This window comes from Lygodium microphyllum, chromosome 16, assembly GCF_053477565.2.
Source record: "Lygodium microphyllum isolate KBCC chromosome 16, Lygodium_microphyllum_v1.1.10, whole genome shotgun sequence".
Lineage (NCBI taxonomy): Eukaryota > Viridiplantae > Streptophyta > Polypodiopsida > Schizaeales > Lygodiaceae > Lygodium > Lygodium microphyllum.
The window spans coordinates 112,022,613-112,041,620 of NC_141150.1; positions in this window are offsets into that span (position 1 = coordinate 112,022,613).

The following is a 19,008-nucleotide window of genomic DNA, read 5'->3' on the forward strand; positions in this document are numbered from 1 at the left end:
GCCCTTTATATCCAACAAAGGGGTGAGATGTGTGAATGGAGAGTTGCATGCATGGGATCGGCCTCTCAATACAAAAGCACAAACTTGTTCCTATACACAACACTATAAAGCTCCTTGGACTTCCTTCTTGCACCGTATGTTGGCATAGGGCGAGATGCATAGTTGCACCATCGATTGCGCGCAAGGCATACACCCTCTGCACAAGTGACAATGAGGATAACATCAGTGAGTTTCAAGAACAGGCTGCCCTCTTATATTTTTCAAGAGAGCATGAGGCATGGGGGGGCTAAGCGTGACTAATGTTTCCTTAAACAATTATTGAGAGGTCCAGATTGAGGGACATTACGACACTGGGCATCAAGTACATTCTCATTTCCCTATGCACCCATGAGATGGGTCTCTGCCATCACCACATTATACATCACCTTGTTTTGTACACTACACTACAAGGCTCCCTGATCTTCCTACTTTCACCTATGCTAGATGGGGTGGGACGCACTGATGCACCATCAACTGTGCACACTAGCATACTCCCTCTGAACCATCTCCCTTGTCGATTTCTAAACCAAGTGTGATACTGGGTTTTCATCATTATTCAAATCGAGTGATATTCATTGTGGGATGAGTGATTGTTCTTTCATTCCAGTTGAGTGATTATGTGATGAGTGCAATATCCTTCACCATCAATGATTTCCCATGATTCCCTCAGCAACCCTGCCTCCCTGGGTGCTACTGTGTGGTCCCTGCCATGCTGAACATGTGCTGTGAAGACACTTTTGTGCCTCCTACAGTTGACGACAACACAGCACGTAACATTGACAATCAACTTCAAATCTCGACAATAACATGGGCCAAGTTTTTCTAACCCTACACCTTTTATTTTTTAGTGACGGTCATGTTTTAAGTGTGGGGATGTCCGCGGTTGGTTTGATGTGTGGTCTTAGGTCTTTGATGTTCAGTTCACCTTTCCCAGTAAGGTCTTAACTATGGGGACGCGTCTCTGCACGTCTATGTTGCGTACCCTTATGCATCTACCAAGATTTGATTGTGCATGTATGCTATGTCTTGATTTTACTCTGATGGAGTCCCTTCCCCAACCACCCATTCTTGTGGCGGTTCCTTTTCCCTTTCCCTTTCCCTTATTTTGATGATTTTCCATGTGAACGCATCCTACATTCATCGAAAACCCACATCCAACCCTATAGCCCTATTTGTCCCTTTGACCCGGCCACTTTTCTTTTTTATAGTCCCCCCGTTCCAAGCCATAGATCTTGAGTTATTAATTTTTGAATACTTTTCTATCCATTTCACGTGTTTCCATGCAAACATGCCTTTTTCGCATCGAAACTGCAATCTGATAAGCCAAACCTATCCTCCACCTTCCCATGGACATTTGTTCTTTTTTTTGCCTATCATTCTGATGTACAGTTTGTCCGTTATTAATTTTTCTATAAATTCGAGTATTTTTGTGTGCGTTTTTTACTATTTTTCCATGTAAACCTACCCTAATTACCTAGTTTAATTTTGATTGAATAGCCATGTTTAGATTGGCCCTTATATGATTTTCCTTTTTCCTCCATCTTGTTCCAGTCTATTGATTTTATTTTATTAATTTTTTCGTGTATTTTTATGATATTTTTTCTTCTTTTTTCCATGTGAACGCCCTCTAATACCTTCAAAATTACATTTTGACCAAAAAAACATGTTCCACTCCCTTTCCCTAACATTTTTCATTATCATTAGCTTCCATTCCAATGCAAGGATTTCTCCGAATTAATTTCTGCCTCCATTTTTATTTGTATTTTTGTCGTTTTTCCTATGCGATGCACCTTACCATTCCCGAACCCACATTCGACTTTATCTATCCTATCCGACCTATTCTTGTGAACATTTTATATATCCCCTTCATCATGTTTTGACCACTAGATCTTTTTGTATTAATTTTTCTTCCCCGTTTCGGATATGTTTTTCTAGTTTTTTCCACGTGAATGGGTCCTATCTCCGTTGGAATGGCCTTCTAATGTGCTAGGCCTGTCCGGCATGTCGTTTCGTATATTTTTCTTTTCTTTGCACTTCGTTCCAAGAGACGGATTTTTCAGAATTAATTTTTATCTATTTTTTACATCCGAAGTTGCACGGGTTTGTGTGCGACCACCCTCTTTTCCATCTTACAACGCGCATGTTGTGTTCGTTCTATCGTGCTCCATCCTTATGCCTTTCTGTATGTACTCCCCGTTCCTAGCACCGCAAATTTTTTTACCTCCCACCCTCGGGGGGCATTTCTCTTCTCTACTTATTCTTATTTTTCTTATTTTTTAATTATTTTTAAAAAATAATAATTCCCCCTCCCCAACTACCACTCTCGTGTCCCCTTACCTCTCTCTCTCTCTCTCTCTCCCTGACCCCTCCCTCTCTCTCCCCTCCCTCCTTCCCCCCTGCCCTTGCTCCTCCATTCTCCTCCTTCTCCTCTCTCCTCCTCCCTCCTCCATTCTACTCCTTCTCTCTCCCCTCCCTCCTTCCCATCCTCCTCCTCCTCCTCCTCCTCCCCACCCTCCTCCCCCTTTCCCACCCGGGACCACCACCTGCCCGTTGGCCTTCACCCTCCCTCCGGCGATGCGACCACCTCTAGCCCAACGACCACCCCACGCCTATTGGCCTTCACCACATGATGCTCCACCAAAGCCACCTACCATCACCAACACCATTACCCTCCGGCGCTCCTCCAGAGCCCACATTGTCACCATCGCCCTTGCCCGATTCTGCCACCTGTCACCACACTCCCGGTCGGGGCCCCATCGCCACCATTACCCCATGCTACCCGCCACCATTACCCCCCGCCACCACCCCCATTCAATCCCCCTTTCCTATTCCCCCCCATTAACCCCCCTTTCCCCCCCATTAACTCCCTTTTTCCCACAGAAATCCCACCATTTAGCCCCCATTCCCCCCCCATTGCAGAAACCCCCTCTTCCCACCCTTAACCCTCCATTCCCCTTTACCCCCCCTTTACCCCATCCCCCCTCCCCCCCCATGGGAACACCTCCCTTTTTCCCCCCCCTTTATACCATTTCCCACCACCCACTCAAATCCCCCCCCCTTTGCTCTCGCATGCCCCCATTTCCCCCTGCGTTCCCACACCTGCCCCAGGCCTCCTTGTTGGCCCCTGCTCACGTGCTTCGTGTATCCATTTTTGGTGGCTATTCGCGTGCTGGAATTTTATGTGTGTTGGTTGTTGGTATTCACGCACTGTGCGTGCATGGTCGCATACGTGAGACGTTCAAGCACCCGTTCATGCACACGGACGTGCATCTTGTTTTTCCCATGCCACGAAGTTGGTTCACGCGGAATTGATGTCAGGTGCCTTGCTCTCCTGACTTTGATTATTTTATTCCCATAAATTCGAAAACCCTACAAAATTCATTAGAAAATTGGTAAAATGTGTAAAAATCAATAAAAACTTCATTCAAAAGATTGAAAATGACAATAAAATAAAACAATTTCCATAAAATTCAATATTAAATTTCAAAACCTGACGAGCAAATCATAAAAGTCAATAAATATTTTAAATACAATAAACCTTATAAAAAACCCTAAAAATCATAAAAATACCAAAATTTATGGAAATTTTTCTTTAAAAATTTTTGAAATAATTTACCAACTTTCAAAAAATTTCTTAGTTGATAATGTAAATAGAAAATTAGAAAATAATTAATAGCCTTTAATTTTATCAAAAATTATCTAAAAATAGTTTTAAATATCAAAAAATTCCAAGAAATTTTCAAAAAATCATATTCACCTTTCTTTATATTTTTTGATCACTTTCATGTGCTAAAATTATTACAATTAATTGGAAAATTTAATTGAATAATAAACTCTTATTTTTTATGTAAGTTCTTTTAAAATATCTTTTTTCACTTCAAAAATGGTTAGACAATTCTAGGAAATTTTGAAATTTTGAATGGACCTCTTTGCTTAGCTTTAAACCTATATTTGGATGAATGAACAATTTTTTTAAAAAAACAAACAATATATTAATCACACAATCATCTTAGAACCGATTTAAACCTAAACCCAACTCGAAATACATGCACACAAATATTTCAAATTCAAATTAAATTAAGAAAATAAAAACTTTTAAATACATTTATTTGAAAATGCGACACAACAAAACAAAACACACAAACCTAATACATAATTACTTAAATGTCAATCCCTATTGTATCCTTGTTCGTTTTTATATTCGGATGTGGTGTTTTGTAAATGTTAGGAGGCAGATTGTTACTTAGTCGCCTTGTTGGTTGTGTACAAGGATTTTTTCTATCTTTTGGATACTTTGCAAGTGGAATTTTGCACAACAGACCTTGCAGATATCCACACACCGCCAGGTTTTTCTCTTTCCCTCCTTCACCTGCACATTAACACAAAAGTAATTGTAATAAAAATCACCCAACCGCTGCACCCACACAATTAACACAATGCACTTTCCTAAATTTGTAATTAAAATGAACTAAACTGTTAATTGTAAAAGGAACCCCCGCCATTGCATGCGCACTTTGGCACAATAACCCACCTAATTTCTAAAATTAATCCACTGTGCACGCGCACATGCGCTATTCAGACACAATTAATCTTTGTAATTAAAAATGAACCCCCCCCCCCCCCCCCAAAGTCATGCATGCATGCACTTTGTGCCAAAGATCATGTAATTTCTAAAAATGAATTGCATTAGTAGAGATACCCAATCCAGTCAAGTCAAAATGTGTAGCCAAACAAAATGACTCACCCTGCATTAACGAATTAATTTAATAATAATTGAGCTTAATTGATCATCTAAACAATGAATTGGATAGCGATCACCCACTCACTAAAAGGAGTTAGAAAGGGGCTACTTGTCTATTTGATTAAGCTAAATAAGCTAGATCAGAATCAGGAGTCTAGGGAAGAACCTTGATGGCTAAAGGAGTATGCAGACATATTTCCTGAAGAGCTAACATAACTTCCTCCTCAAAGGAAAGTTGATCATGAAATCAAGCTAGCACCAGGAGCTGCACCAATCGCAAAGAGACCATATAGGATGTCCATCCTGGAAGCAACTGAGCTAAGGCTGAAATGCAAGGCAAGAGAGCACAAGGACACGCATGTTTCAGATGAGGATACACCATGTTGGACCATATTCTCACACTTAGAGCCATTACTGCGGAGGGTTGAGCCTAAGACCAAGAGGATCTATTGCTGCTTTATAGACTTTCGCAAAGCTTTTGATACAGTGTCTCGTACACGCATCATGTAGAGATTGCTGAATATTGCAGTACTAGAGGGTATACGATGGGGTTTCTATGCTCTGGGGTTTCTGTTGCTCATATCTCCTCTCCAATGTGGAAGCAACTATGCCAGTTCCTTCAAGATAGATTCATGTCCAACAAGCCTGCTTCCAAATGTCTATCCAAGGAGCTTTTTACCGTGTCTGTTCAGATCCTTGAGGGAGCCAAGTTTAATTAGGTTGATTCATGTTGGCCAAGATGGATCAACATTTTCAGAGAGTTAGAAAAGGTCAAGGTAGTAATGTTTCTTATGGTGTCTTTCTTCAAAAAAATATTACTTTTGCACCTCCTTTTGGTGGTATGCCAATGGCTGATCCTAATCCTCTTTCAAAGCAGCTTCCACCTTCTGTTCCATATCCTCCTCCATTACAGCCAAATTCAGATATGGAGGATAAGCCCCCTCCCAGGTTTTTTGGAACTAAACATAGACATACCACAGGGCTGCCTACTAGTCCCTCTTCAACTTCAGTGTTGCAGATCCTCCTATGCGAGACACTACCCCTCCTGTTTCTAGCAATTCCCTCCCTTCATTCTTGTCTTGTTCTAACTTATTTGATGCCCAAAGGGATGGAAAACTAGATTAGTAGATTCCCTCTTCTTTACAGAAAATGCTAGCTGGACCTCTGCTTTCCCAGTTGATTTCTGGTGTCCAGTCTACATTGGAGGCTTTTCTTACTTCTTGTCTTCAATCTATTTACATGGGGGTTTATAATTCATTGCAAAACAAAATTAATTCCCTTTCTAGTCAATTGAGCAAAGCTTTGGAGGACTTGGCATCTGAAAAATGTTGGGGGTAAAGGTGCCTCTGCCTAGCCGCCCATGTATTACTACACTGACAGTCACCGCCACTGCACACTGCAGGTGGCGGGCGCCCATCACCGTCACTTTATTCTTTATTCTTTTAGTGACAATTTGAATAAAGGAAGGCTCGGTCACACATTGTGACTGTTGGAGTTTCCATTTCTAGTCTCTCCCTTTCTTGCTCTTGCTCTCCCGCCATAGCTCTCGAGTCCAACCTTCGATCCGTCGCTCCCTTTCAACTGGTATCAGAGCTTTGCTTTTCGACTCTTGAGCTTGGTTCGTGGCATTCTCAGCATCCCATCAACTCCCTACTTGCATTGGGTCTCCTTCCCGGCAGCCATATCCAACTCCTTCGAGCTCCCCTCACTCCTCGGCTTCGTGAGCACCTTTCCGGCATTGTTGGGCACCTTCAGGGCATTACATCACAGGTATTTGATCATTTTCTTCAGGGCTTACTTCAGTTCTCAAGTCTCACAGGCTGTAAACAAGTTGTGGGCTGCCATAGCTCACATCTCTTGGAGCTTCCTTCACCTGGATCTTGCTTCCAGCCTATCAAGGCTTGCTGAGGATTGGTGTAGGCCTTCTTTGGCCCTCATTTGTGCCCCCTTTGGGCCCCATTTTTGACACGTGGGACAGCAGACCCTCCTAGCCAGTTCACGTTTTTTTTTGCTCCTGTTTCAAAATTTGGCCCAAAAATCACTCTTTTTGTCATATCTCGGGCATTCGAAACCTGAGATTCAGACAAGGTAAGAGTCTAAGTTGGGGTTTTGGCACGCTTCAGACGTGATGGTGATGTCAGATTTGCCAAATTCTGATGACAGAATCTTATGCAACAGATTTCAGGTCTGAGACACCATGTATTTGTATGCCTATGCTTGTTTGGGCATGACTACATAACCAGTTTGATGCCTATTGCATCCCGATTGATTGGGGGATTGAAGCTACATGTAATGCTATGATTTTTGCCTGATTTTGGGGCTAGAAATACATAGTTTATAATATAAATGCATGCTGAATACTCTTGGGCTGAAGTTATCTTTCATGCTTTGACATATGCCTATTGGTTCCGAATGTATGTCTTGGGTTATGCTATGATGTATTGATCATCAAGGGATGACTTTGAGCTTGTCATTGAATCCGGATGCTTTTGGAAGCTTGAGATTATTTCAGCCTGCACTTATTGACATTGGTATATGCTTTGATAGTTATGCTTCTTGGGTTTATGCATACCCATTGCCTACGGCTTGATGCTCATGTCACGATTGATTACCCTATGCATACGTTGAGCTTGAGTGCTACTTGATGTCTTACATGCCTATGGATGCTACATACGGATGCTCTACCGCCTACACGTTCGAGATGTACTATTGATGTATTGTCTTGGACTTATGATATTGGCACTATGTCTTGCCTTGGCTTGAGCTCTTGAGCTCATACATATGGCTTTTGTGCCAGTGGGAGCATTCTTGAATACTTATCAAACATTGAGCAGGTGGTACTTTTATACATTGAGCCGTTACATGTTATTGAGCAGATACAGACACTTGAGACTTTGGGACTTCTTACCTTTTGGGATGATACATCATATGTCTTGGTTCACTGTATGCTTATGAGCTAAGTCTCAGTTTTGGATCTGTATGTTTGTGAACTGACACCTACTTGTGTCAAGTTTTGGTAGTGGGCAGGAACACTTTGTCAAGATTGTGGGAGAGAAGGAAGGAGTCTCACTTGTAGCTTTCTTGCTTGCACAATGGGGGAATACACACAAGGGTGGAGGCTGAAAACAGTTTTCCTCTTCTTAGTTGTGTAAGCCAAAAAGAAGTCTAATACAAAGAAATAGAAGAACCCTATATATGGGTTTCAAACCAAACTCAAATAACTAAGGTGGCATACTAACTGAGCCACGAACTAGAGTAGATAAGGATAGCTATCATCTAGCTATTATTCATAGGCGGTATACCAACCGCATCTACAACAACTGACAAGTCGGTGACATAAATGCACAACGGTCACCCTGGCATATCACGAGTGGAGCTCGATATCTCAACACACTTTGCCCCGTTGCCTGGGGGGTGTGCCTACTCACTAGCAGATGTTTGTATGACATACTTGGGTGTTGGATTCATGCTTATCGACCGTCATATGCTTATGCTATGCCTACATGATGTCGGCTTTGGTCTTGGCAGTATCTGATTGCCTTGCGATCTGATTTGGCACTGTTATCTCTCTTTTACTGAAATCTGAAATTTATTACAGCAAGCATATATGTATGGACTGACATGGATTTTTCGTGCTGAAACACTCTGAAATGATGTACTTTCACTAGTACTTGGTGGGCAGTAGCTTTGACTCCACTTTCTTTGCCATTTTCCCTCGATTTTGGTAATTTTTTGGTCATTTTCTACAGTAAACAGCAAGCAGTTTTGAACTGTCTACAGTCTTCCAGCCTGCATTATGGCGAGTTCATCCACTGATCATGCTATTTTCAACATCACTAAGCTTGATGGAATGAATTGCTCTTATTGGAAGAGCCAGATTTGGCAGGTGTTGGTGCAGAAATCGCAAATCAAACCTTTGAGGTTAAGCGGGCATCCGTTTGTAACTATGCCAGATTAGGAATGGCTTGAGCTTGATGAGTTATGCAAGTCCACCATTGTATTATCTCTCATTGAACAGGTTCACTACAATGTATTTGAGGAAGAACAGAGTGCATGGCAGTTGTGGGATAAAATCAAGAATCTCTATGACAAGAAAAGTCCAGCGAATCAAATGTATTGGCTAAAGCAGCTTATGGATCTGTGCATGAAGGAGAATGTGACTATGTCTGCTCACTTGAGCCAGTTCCATGCTATACTCAAGAACTTGACTTCGCAGGATATCACTTTTGCAGAGGATGTCACTCCTCTTTTCTTGCTGGTACTCTTAATGAGTCATGGGATGTATTTCGCACTGCATTATGTGCCTCTATTGCTACCTTGAAATCATCTGATGTTGAGAGTGCTCTTCTGCAAGAAGAGGTTAACCTTAAAAATTTGGATGCCTCTCCTATGTCGCATGCTATGACAGTTAGAGACAGGAATGATGGATATGGAAAGCATGGTAGTGGTAGTGGTAGTGGCCGTGGACGGGATTCTCAGAAATCTCGGTCCAAGTCTCGTGGGAAGTCATGTAGCAAATCACGTGGCAGGAATGCAGATGTTACTTGTCACCATTGTGGGAAAAAGGGCCATATTAGGCCACAATGCCATGAATTGCACAATGAAAGGCACAAAGATAAGGGGAAAGACAAAGTGCAGGATAAGTCTTCTGATCGCAGCATAGTACCTGCAAAGTCCAGTGTTAAAATTGAAGAGATCAATATTATGCAACCTGAGAATGTTGATGATGATGATTATATCCTAGCAGCTTCTTCTAGTACTTCGCAGATGACAGAGGTACACTCTATGTATGCACATTGTTGGCTCTTGGACTCAGGTGCGTCCTTTCATGTGACACCTTGCCAAGAGTGGTTTCATTCATAGCGTACTATTTCGGGTTCTGTGCACTTGGGTGATGACAGTTCTCTTGATATTGTGGGCATTGGTGATGTTAGGCTACAATTTCCCTCTGGCAGCAGTTTTGTTATGCAGGATGTACGTCATGTACCTACTTTGACACGCAGTCTCATGTCAGCTGGACAGCTTGATGACACAAGTTATCATGTATCTTTTGGAGACTCTGCATGGAAGATCACTCGTGGTGGCAGACTTGAGATTGCGAGAGGTGCCAAGGCTAGCAGTCTCTACCCCTTGATTGTATCAGCTTCTTCCCTTGATCATGTTTTGTCTGTGGGTCCTATCTCACATGTATCTCTTTGGCATGCCCATTTGGGCCATATGTCTTTGAAGGGAATGAAAATGCTTTCTGGTTTGCAGTAATTACCACCCCTTGATTATGCATATTTTGATACATGTGAGCATTGTCTTTATGGCAGGTAGACTAGGTCTACGCATAAGAAGTCTGGTAGGCCACACATGAGTGAGCCCTTGGCATTGGTACATTCAGATGTCTATGGGCCCATGCCTTGTCAGTCTATGGGTGGTGCAAAGTATTTTGTTACATTCATAGATGATTTTTCACAAAAAGTTTGGGCTTATCCCATTAAGATGAAATCTGATGTCTTGGCTGTGTTTCAGAGATGGCTTGCATTGGTTGAGAACCAGTCTGGGTATAGGCTAAAATGCCTAAGGACAGATAATGGGGGTGAGTATGTCTCACGTGCTTTTGACCAGTTATGTGATGAGAGGGGTATTAAGCATCAGTTGACCACCCCCTACACCCCCCCCAGAATGGTTTGGCTAAGCAGATGAATAGAACCATCCAGGAGCACGTACGCAGTATGCTTAGCCATGCAGGCCTACCACAGAGCTTTTGGACTAAGGCAGTTAGTACAGTTGTGCGTGCCATAAACAGATCACCCTCTAGTGGTTTGGATTTCCAGGTTGCAAAGGAGGTATGGACTAGAAAACCTCCCTCTTATGAGCATCTCCGTGTCTTTGGATATGAGGCATTTTGCCATGTTCCCAGGGACAAGAGAAGTAAGCTGGATCCCAAGAGTGTCAAATGCATTTTCCTTGGTTATGGGGATGCAGGCGAGATGGGTTACCATCTCTTGGATCTGCAGGCGCGAAAAGTCATCTGCAGGCGCGGAAAGTCATCTGCAGTCATGATGTAGTGTTCCATGAAGACAAAATGCATAGGCAACCTGAGAGAGTTGTTGAGATCCGCATGGTCATATTTCAGGAGGAGCCGAGAGCTCCCGCATAGCCAGTTGGACAGCCTACAGCTGCAGCAGATGCTCGTGTTGGATAGGCAGTTGGGCAAGCAGCAGAGCCTGCCGTGAGACGGTCTACTAGAGACAGACGTCCACCTGATAGATTTCATCCCTCGATGCATTATGTCTTGGTTACAGATACAAGAGAGCCTTTCACCTATGATGAGGCTATGCACAGGGGTAACAGTCACTCCTGGGAGAGGGCTATGCAATTTGAGATAGACTCCTTGCATAAGAATGACACTTGGGATTTGGTTTCCTTGCCTACAAGCAAGCTGGCTTTGCCATGCAAGTGGGTGTACAAGCTAAAAAGTACCCCTAGACACCCCAAGCCAGCATACAAGGCTAGATTGGTAGCAAAGGGTTTTAAACAGGAGCATGGTGTGGACTTTAATGAGATCTTTTCTCCTGTGGTTAAGATGACCACCCTGTGCCTAGTCTTAGCTTTGGTTGCTCAGCTTGACTTGGATTTATACCAGATGGATGTCAAGACAGCTTTCTTACATGGGGACTTGCATGATGAGATTTATATGGAGCAGCCTAAGAGCTTTGTAGAACCTAGCAAGGAGCACCTAGTGTGCAAATTGAAGAAAAGTCTTTATGGCTTGAAACACACACCTAGGGAGTGGTATCATAAGTTTGATGCCTTTATGCAGTCACAGGGCTACAGCAGGAGTACTATGGATCCATGTCTTTACACGAAGAAAGCCCTTGATGGTTCTTTATTGATTTTGGTCCTCTATGTGGATGATATGATAATATAGCAAGGAAAGCTCATGATGAGCTAGATGCTCTTAAGGCTCAGCTCAAGAAGAGCTTTGAGATGAAATATTTGGGACAGGCCACTCACATACTTGGTATGTGCATTAGGCGCAACAGGCATCAGGGACTCCTCTACTTGTCACAGAGAGAGTACATTCATAAAGTCCTTGAGTGCTCCCGCATGCAGGACGTAAAGCCTATTGGCTATCCGTTGCCTTCTTATGTGAAGGTATCACAGGCTGATTGTCCATAGACAGATGAGTAGAGGGCTGAGATGGCCAAGTTTCCCTATGCATCCGCAGTGGGAAGTCTTATGTATGCCATGATATCCACTCGTCTAGATATTGCCTTTGCAGTTGGTGTTGTGGCATGCTATATGGCTACACCTGGCAAGAAGCATTGGGATGCCGTGAAGGGTATCATGAGATACCTGAAGGGCACTGCAGATATGTGCATATGCTATGGAAGCCAGGATACAGGAGTTGTGGGGTACACTGACTCTGATTATGCAGGACATGCAGATAGTAGGAAGTCCACTTCCGGCTATGTATTCACCTATGCTGGAGGTGTTGTTTCTTGGATGTCTAGGGTGCAGAACTGCACTACCCTTTCTATTACAGAGGCCAAGTATGTTGCAGCCACTAAGGCTTTTGAAGGAGGCCATTTGGTTGGGTTGTTTAGTTGCTGACCTTGGTATTGATGCTATCCCTACACTGCATTCAGATTCTATGAGTGCTATTCAGTTAGCCAAGAATCCGCGATCTTCCATGCGAAGACGAAATAGATTGAGATGAGGCATCACTTCATATGTGGGGCCGTTGAGGACAAGTCTGTTGATCTTGTCAAGATCTCGACTGACCAGAATCCTACATATCTGCTCACGAAAAGCCTCTCTACAGAGCGCTTTGCCTTCCTCAAGAGGTTGATGGGCGTGGGATGAGATGACGTCTTTCCTTATCCTGTTGTACATGTGTACATGTTGTACTGTCTTTTTTCTTTTTCTTTTCACTCCTCACTGGGGCAGATTCACCTTTAAGTGGGAGGTTGTTGGGGGTAAAGGTGCCTCTGCCTAGTCGCTCGTGTATTACTACACTGACAATCACCGCCACTGCACACTACAGGTGGCGGGCGCCCATCACTGTCACTTTATTCTTTATTCTTTTAGTGAAAGTTTGAATAAAGGAAGGCCCGGTCACACATTGTGACTATTGGAGTTCCCATTTCTAGTCTCTCCCTTTCTTGCTCTTGCTCTCCCGCCATAGCTCTCGAGTCCAACCTTTGATCTGTCGCTCCCTTTCAAAAAAGCTACCCTCAATGACATTCATAAACAGATGACTAATGCTACTGCTTTGATGGATTCCCAAAAAGCCCAAATCAAAGAGTTAGAAACTAAAGTGATTACCTTGGAACCTGAGAATGTGTCTTTAACTCAATAAAAGAATGCAGCTCTTGAGGACATGATAGAGTTAGCTCATAAGTTGGGTACTTGTGAGGGTCAATTGTAGCATTCCCAAGACACAATTGAGTCCCAAAAGAAGCTTATTGACGAGCTTAACCAAAAAATTGCTATCTCTCTATTCCTCCTCCAACTCCTATAGTTTCCTCTGTCTTATCTGAGCTTGATTAGTTGCAGTAAAAGGCTAAGCTATGTGATGGGTTTTCTGCTAAGGTAGAATGCCTTCAATAACAACAAATGAACTATGTACAGGATGAATTTACTCGCTATGCTGAATTGGTGTCACCTCCCCCCTCCTTTTGGATAAACTATAATCAGCAAAGGTTTGCCTTGTATATTTCCTTGAGCAATGTGGATTTGGAACCTCCAGAGGATGGGTGGTTAAATTTATGGACTGCAGATTTGCTGAGAGCTGTCTTTGATAGATTTGTGGATGAGTTAGTTTTATATGAAACCCAGTTATTGTCTTTTATGTATCTCACTGGACATCTACAAATTCTTGATGAGGAGGATCTAAATGTTTATGCGAGGGATGTGATTTTGCAAGCAATCATATATGTTCATTCAATGGAACTCTTGTTAGTAGAAAGCTTGAAGACTTATCATCAATAGACATCCTGGTGTAGAGGGCATGCTAGGCATCCGCCTGATGCTTTAGAACCTCACCGTTTACGGATTGTCTTTCATAAGTCTGATATTCAACCATTGCAAACTCAATTGTTGAGCTATATTACTGATCATCCATTGTTTACTGATTCCTTTTTCTAGGCTCTTAATTTTCGTTGTTCTATTTATCCATTGGATCATACTGATCTTCTTTCCTATTCTCTCATGTCCTATCACTTTCCTTTATATGTTTCTCTTCTTTCTTCTAGCTCTAATACTATTCCTCCTTTATCCCTTACTCCTTCTGGATCCCCTTATATTCCTATTTTTACTCTCTGTCCTTTTATTGCTGATCCTACATCGTCTCCTAACACTTTTGAACCTCCTCCTATAGTTCCTCCTATTCCTTTTGTTTGCTCAATGGAATCCCTTCAAACGTTTTTGATGAATTCTCCGTCTTTTCCATCTTCCTTATCCCTTCACTTACCTTCATTTTATGATTTGCCTTATCCACCTTTGCAATGTTCTCCTCTTATTCCATTACCATCTCCATCTGATTCTATTAATCTTCCTCCCCAATCAGTGCTGGATACACCTAGATATGACAGTGATATTATTCATCAAAGGCAATGGACGTTGCATGATTCTTTGACAAGATCGGTGTCTCATTCTAGGTTCCTGGGAGACGTTTGCTACATGTTCAACTTCTTATCTTCATTTTTGTCAAGTGCATGTTCAATTTGAGGATACTTTTGTATGCCTTGCTGCTCACTTTTTTTGGTATCTAGCTTGTATGCATCAATAGTCTCATCTTTTAATACTCAGAAGAGTATCCTGCAATTGATCATAAATCCAAATGTGGATGTGACTATTGCTCAAATGGATGTATTATATTACTTTTCATAGGCTTTCCCTACCATGTTCCTTATCTTGCTAGAAAGGATGTGTTGTTTACAGTTCCTCCAAAATGTACCTCAGTATTTTGTAGATGAGAGTAAAGCTCTGGAGTGTCTCAAGCTTAGCATACAGTTTAAAAAGAAATATATTTGTCCTACTTTGAAGTGAAGCCTTTTCTTGGTTGTATCATCTTTTCTTAATGGAAAAACTTTTCTCTCCATTTTTTGGGGGCATGTGCCATTCAGACTACCTAGTATTGTGTCTATATGAGTTTTGTGTATGTTCTGTGATGTATGTGGTATGGTGCATTATCCTCTTATGTGGAGTTGAAGATGAAGATGGACCTGATTGTTTGAGAAGCTAATGGGGATGGTGGTTCATGATTATATCTTATTGATGGATGGAAGGATCTCTTATATCCTTTACGAATTTTTCAGGATTTTCCATTGTTTATAAGATATGTTAATGGATAAAGGGTTTTCCTTTCATTGTATTCTTTATTAGATACATGTTATAAGTTGGGGGGTCGTGGTTGGGTGGTTTATTAAAGATGATAAGGAAGATCAAGTTGAGCTCTTTGATGAACTTGTATTCCCTTTTTCTTAGGTCGCGAGCGACGAGGAAGCTCCTTTATTAAGTGTGGAGATATGCTGAATGCTAAAATGAGTAGGTTTTTTTTGTCGATTTTAATTTTTTTTAAGGCCTAAATGGTTGATTTTTTATGGATTTTGAATGATGTTTAGTAGTTTTGTAAGTTTTTGAGGGTGTTTTGGATGAGGTTGATTATGTTTTGTAAGCTCATGATGATTTTTAGTAGAGATATGAGGCTTTGTGATATTCTGATAGGTTCTATTGAGGTTCTGATAGCTTCTGTTTAGCTTCTGTTTTGTTCTATTTTTCTTCTGTATGAAGCATGGAGTAATGATTGATAAAATTTGAGATTTTTTGAAAGCTTATTTAACAGTTTTTGATAGTTTGGAATGATTTTAGTATGAATTATGTCGTTCTGATGTTTTCTGTTGACCTTCTCTAACCCTCTATTGAGCTTCTGTAGAGCCTCTATTCCTGTTATGTTCTGTTATGTATGCCTTTGTAAGTATTCTGTGGAATGTATGTGGGACTTTGGAAAAGTTTTCTAACCACGGAAAGAGATGAATGTAAGTTTGAAAGAGCTCGAGAAAGTGGAAGAAGTAGCTACTAAAGACTCAAGAGAAAACTGGAGTGAAGTGACAGTGATGAGTTGTGAAGAGTCACTGTAGTGGCTCTGGTGACCTTTCATATCAGGCACACCTGTTGGGAGAGGTATTCACAACCAAAGAATGGTTTTTTTGAGTGATTATTGATTATTGTAGTGAGGAGATAATGTAATATTGATAGAGAGAGAGAGAGAGAAAGAGAGAGAGAGAGAGAGAGAGAGAGAGTCAGAGAGAGCCAATCCTATGCAAAACAAGGTATCTATCTATGAGAGATTTTGAGAGAAAGTTGTGGGAACTTTGACGATGAATCATATGTGGCATCTTTCCATTCAAATTGGAGTATTCTTTTGTGTTTTTAATATCTATCAAAGAATTCTATGAAGAATATGAAGAGAATGATGGATTTTATAAAAGTTAAAGCCATGGGAGAATTGTTTCTATGAAGCTACGTGAAGATTTCTTGTTCTTGGTGTTATTTTCCTTGTTTTGGACATATAAAAGATTAAAGAGATGGTTTTTGATGATAGAAGATAGATTATCTTGCAGTAGAAATCTTGTTTCCTTGATGTTCCTTTTGGGGCTCCAGTGGCTTATTCTTGTTGTGAACTAGTCTACATATAGGCTAAAATGCTTAAGGTTAGATAATGGGGGTGAATATGTCTCTAAATAATTTAAGAAGTTTTGCGATGAGTGGGATATTAAGCGTCAATTGACCACTTCTTATAGCCCACCCCAAAATAGTATTGCAGAGCACATGAATAGGACGATACAAGAGAAAGTATATAGTATGATTAGCCATGCAAGCTTACCACAGCATTTTTGGGTTGAGGCAATTACTATTATCATAAACTTGATCAATAGATCCCCATGCACTACTATTGTTTGTCAGGTTACAAAGGAGATATGGTTTGGAAGAAAATCTTTGTCATATGCTCATTTGTGTGTCTTTGGATTGAGATTTTTTGCCATGTTCCCAAGGAAAAACACAATAAGTTGGATTCTAAATCGATGAAATGCATCTTTTTTGCTTATGGGGAGATGGGCTATCGCTTATGGGATGATCCGCCATGATGTTGTTTTCCATTGAGGAGAAGTGTTGGGGATAAAGGCATCTATGCCTAACCACCTGTGTATTCATTACACTAACTAAACTTGTACACCTATATAGTGCAGGCAGCAAGTGCCCATTACTATCACTTTATTCTTTATTCTTTTAGTGACTATTGAATAAAGGAAGTCCGATCACACATTGTGAGTGTTGGAGTTCCCACATATGGTGTCTCTCTCTCTTGCTCTCTTACTCCATCTGCCATAGCTCTTACTTTGCTCTTGTTTTCAGTTGTATGCTTCCTTTTGAGCTCTATCTTTAAATTGGTATCAGAGCCAACCATTTGACAAGATTCTTTATCCTTTTCTTCAGCCTGGATGCAAAGCTTCAACTCAAGGTTTCATGGCATACACTGTTTCTTCCTTTCGAGGTATGCATTGGGTCTTTCCTTCTTCTGACTTATTCTACCTTTCTCTACTTGTTGAGGGGCTTCCCACCAAGGCTTAGTTGAGCCTTGTTGAGTGCTTATTGAGTTAAGGAGCAGTCATTTAATCCATTTTGAGTGGATATAGAATATGTTGTAGAAGTCATCAATAACTCTAGCAACTTAATAACATTGTTATATTTTGCCCATAACTTTTGTATACGGTATCAGATTTAGGTGTTCTATAGCTAGAAATGAAGAGCACAACGAGAGCTACAAAATTGGACATGAGTTGATTTTATACAACTTTCTATTTGCTATTTCACATATAAAAGACTAATTTTGGTTTGGACAGCAAATAGTAAGTTCCATAAATCATGTTTGATGCTTCAAGGATGCTATTTTGATGTGTGGATAGTAGGGTTATGCTTTTGGGACTAATTTGAGCTTAAAATAAGTGTTGTAATAATAGGGTAGCAAGAATTTATTAGTGGAAAGCTTATGCCTAATCGTTATTGATCCTTTATGGGATACTTAGTGGATGTATTGCTACTTTGGTTATTATGTATACTTCTCGATATGCTATGGCATGGTTTTGAGCTGAGGTTTGGGCTCCATTACATTGATCTTGGCTTTGGATACATGCCTTGGTTATTTTAGTGACTTACGCAGTTATGAGCTTGAAGATTTGATTGGGTTTTATGCTCCCTGCATATGCTTCATGTATGTTGGATACTCAAATGTCACGTACCCAATGTTTTGAGCTTACATTGCTCATTTGGCATTTGATTTTATTCCAATGGGAGTTACCTATGCTACTTTGGGTGTTACATAGAGCTTCGGATTTATGGAGTTGAGCTTGAGCTTACTTTCACAGAGACCATGGGACTCTTACTTCGTGTACATGCTCTCTCGATATGTATTGGATGCAATTACCCTATAGTGGGCTAATTTAATCACTTACTTTGGACTTTGGACTTGGCACTTGTATTTGTCAGTGTGTTATTAGTGATATTTACATGCTTCGGGGTTATGTATTGAGCTTTGCTCATTGGGTTATGCATTTGCTAGCTCTCCTATATTTACCCTGAGATCTCCTATGTACATGATGTCTATGTCTGCCACATGTATGGTTAATGACATAGTGCAATTGTGGCAGTATTCAATACTAGTTGTTTTTTATCTTTCTTTCTTGGTTGCTTACACCTAGTTGTGAGTAATTGTTGTAGTTTATTATAGCATCCTATCATTTTAGTTTTATGTATTCTATCTGAGGGTAGTCACTTGGGTTTGACAATTACTTAATTACACGGCAATTTCTCTTGCTCAGCGATTGATCTGGCTATGATTTTGGGGCAGCTTGGTGTCATTTACAACATCTTATTTGTCTTGGATTGTGCTTTCATCACTCTTGTGGGGCTAGTGGGTCAAATGACAGTGCTATCTTTAACATTGAGAAGTTAGATGCCACAAATTATAACTATTAGAAGGCACAAAACTGATAGGTTTTAATGCAAAAATTGTAGATTAAACCATTGAGACATGAGGGTGTAAAGCCCAAATGCTTTGATGTAGAGGATTGGACTAAAGTGGATGAGTTACGTAAATATACAATATTTTTGTCACTCCTTAATTAGGTCTACTATAATGTTCTCTAACGGGTAGATTGCCTAGCAGTTATGGG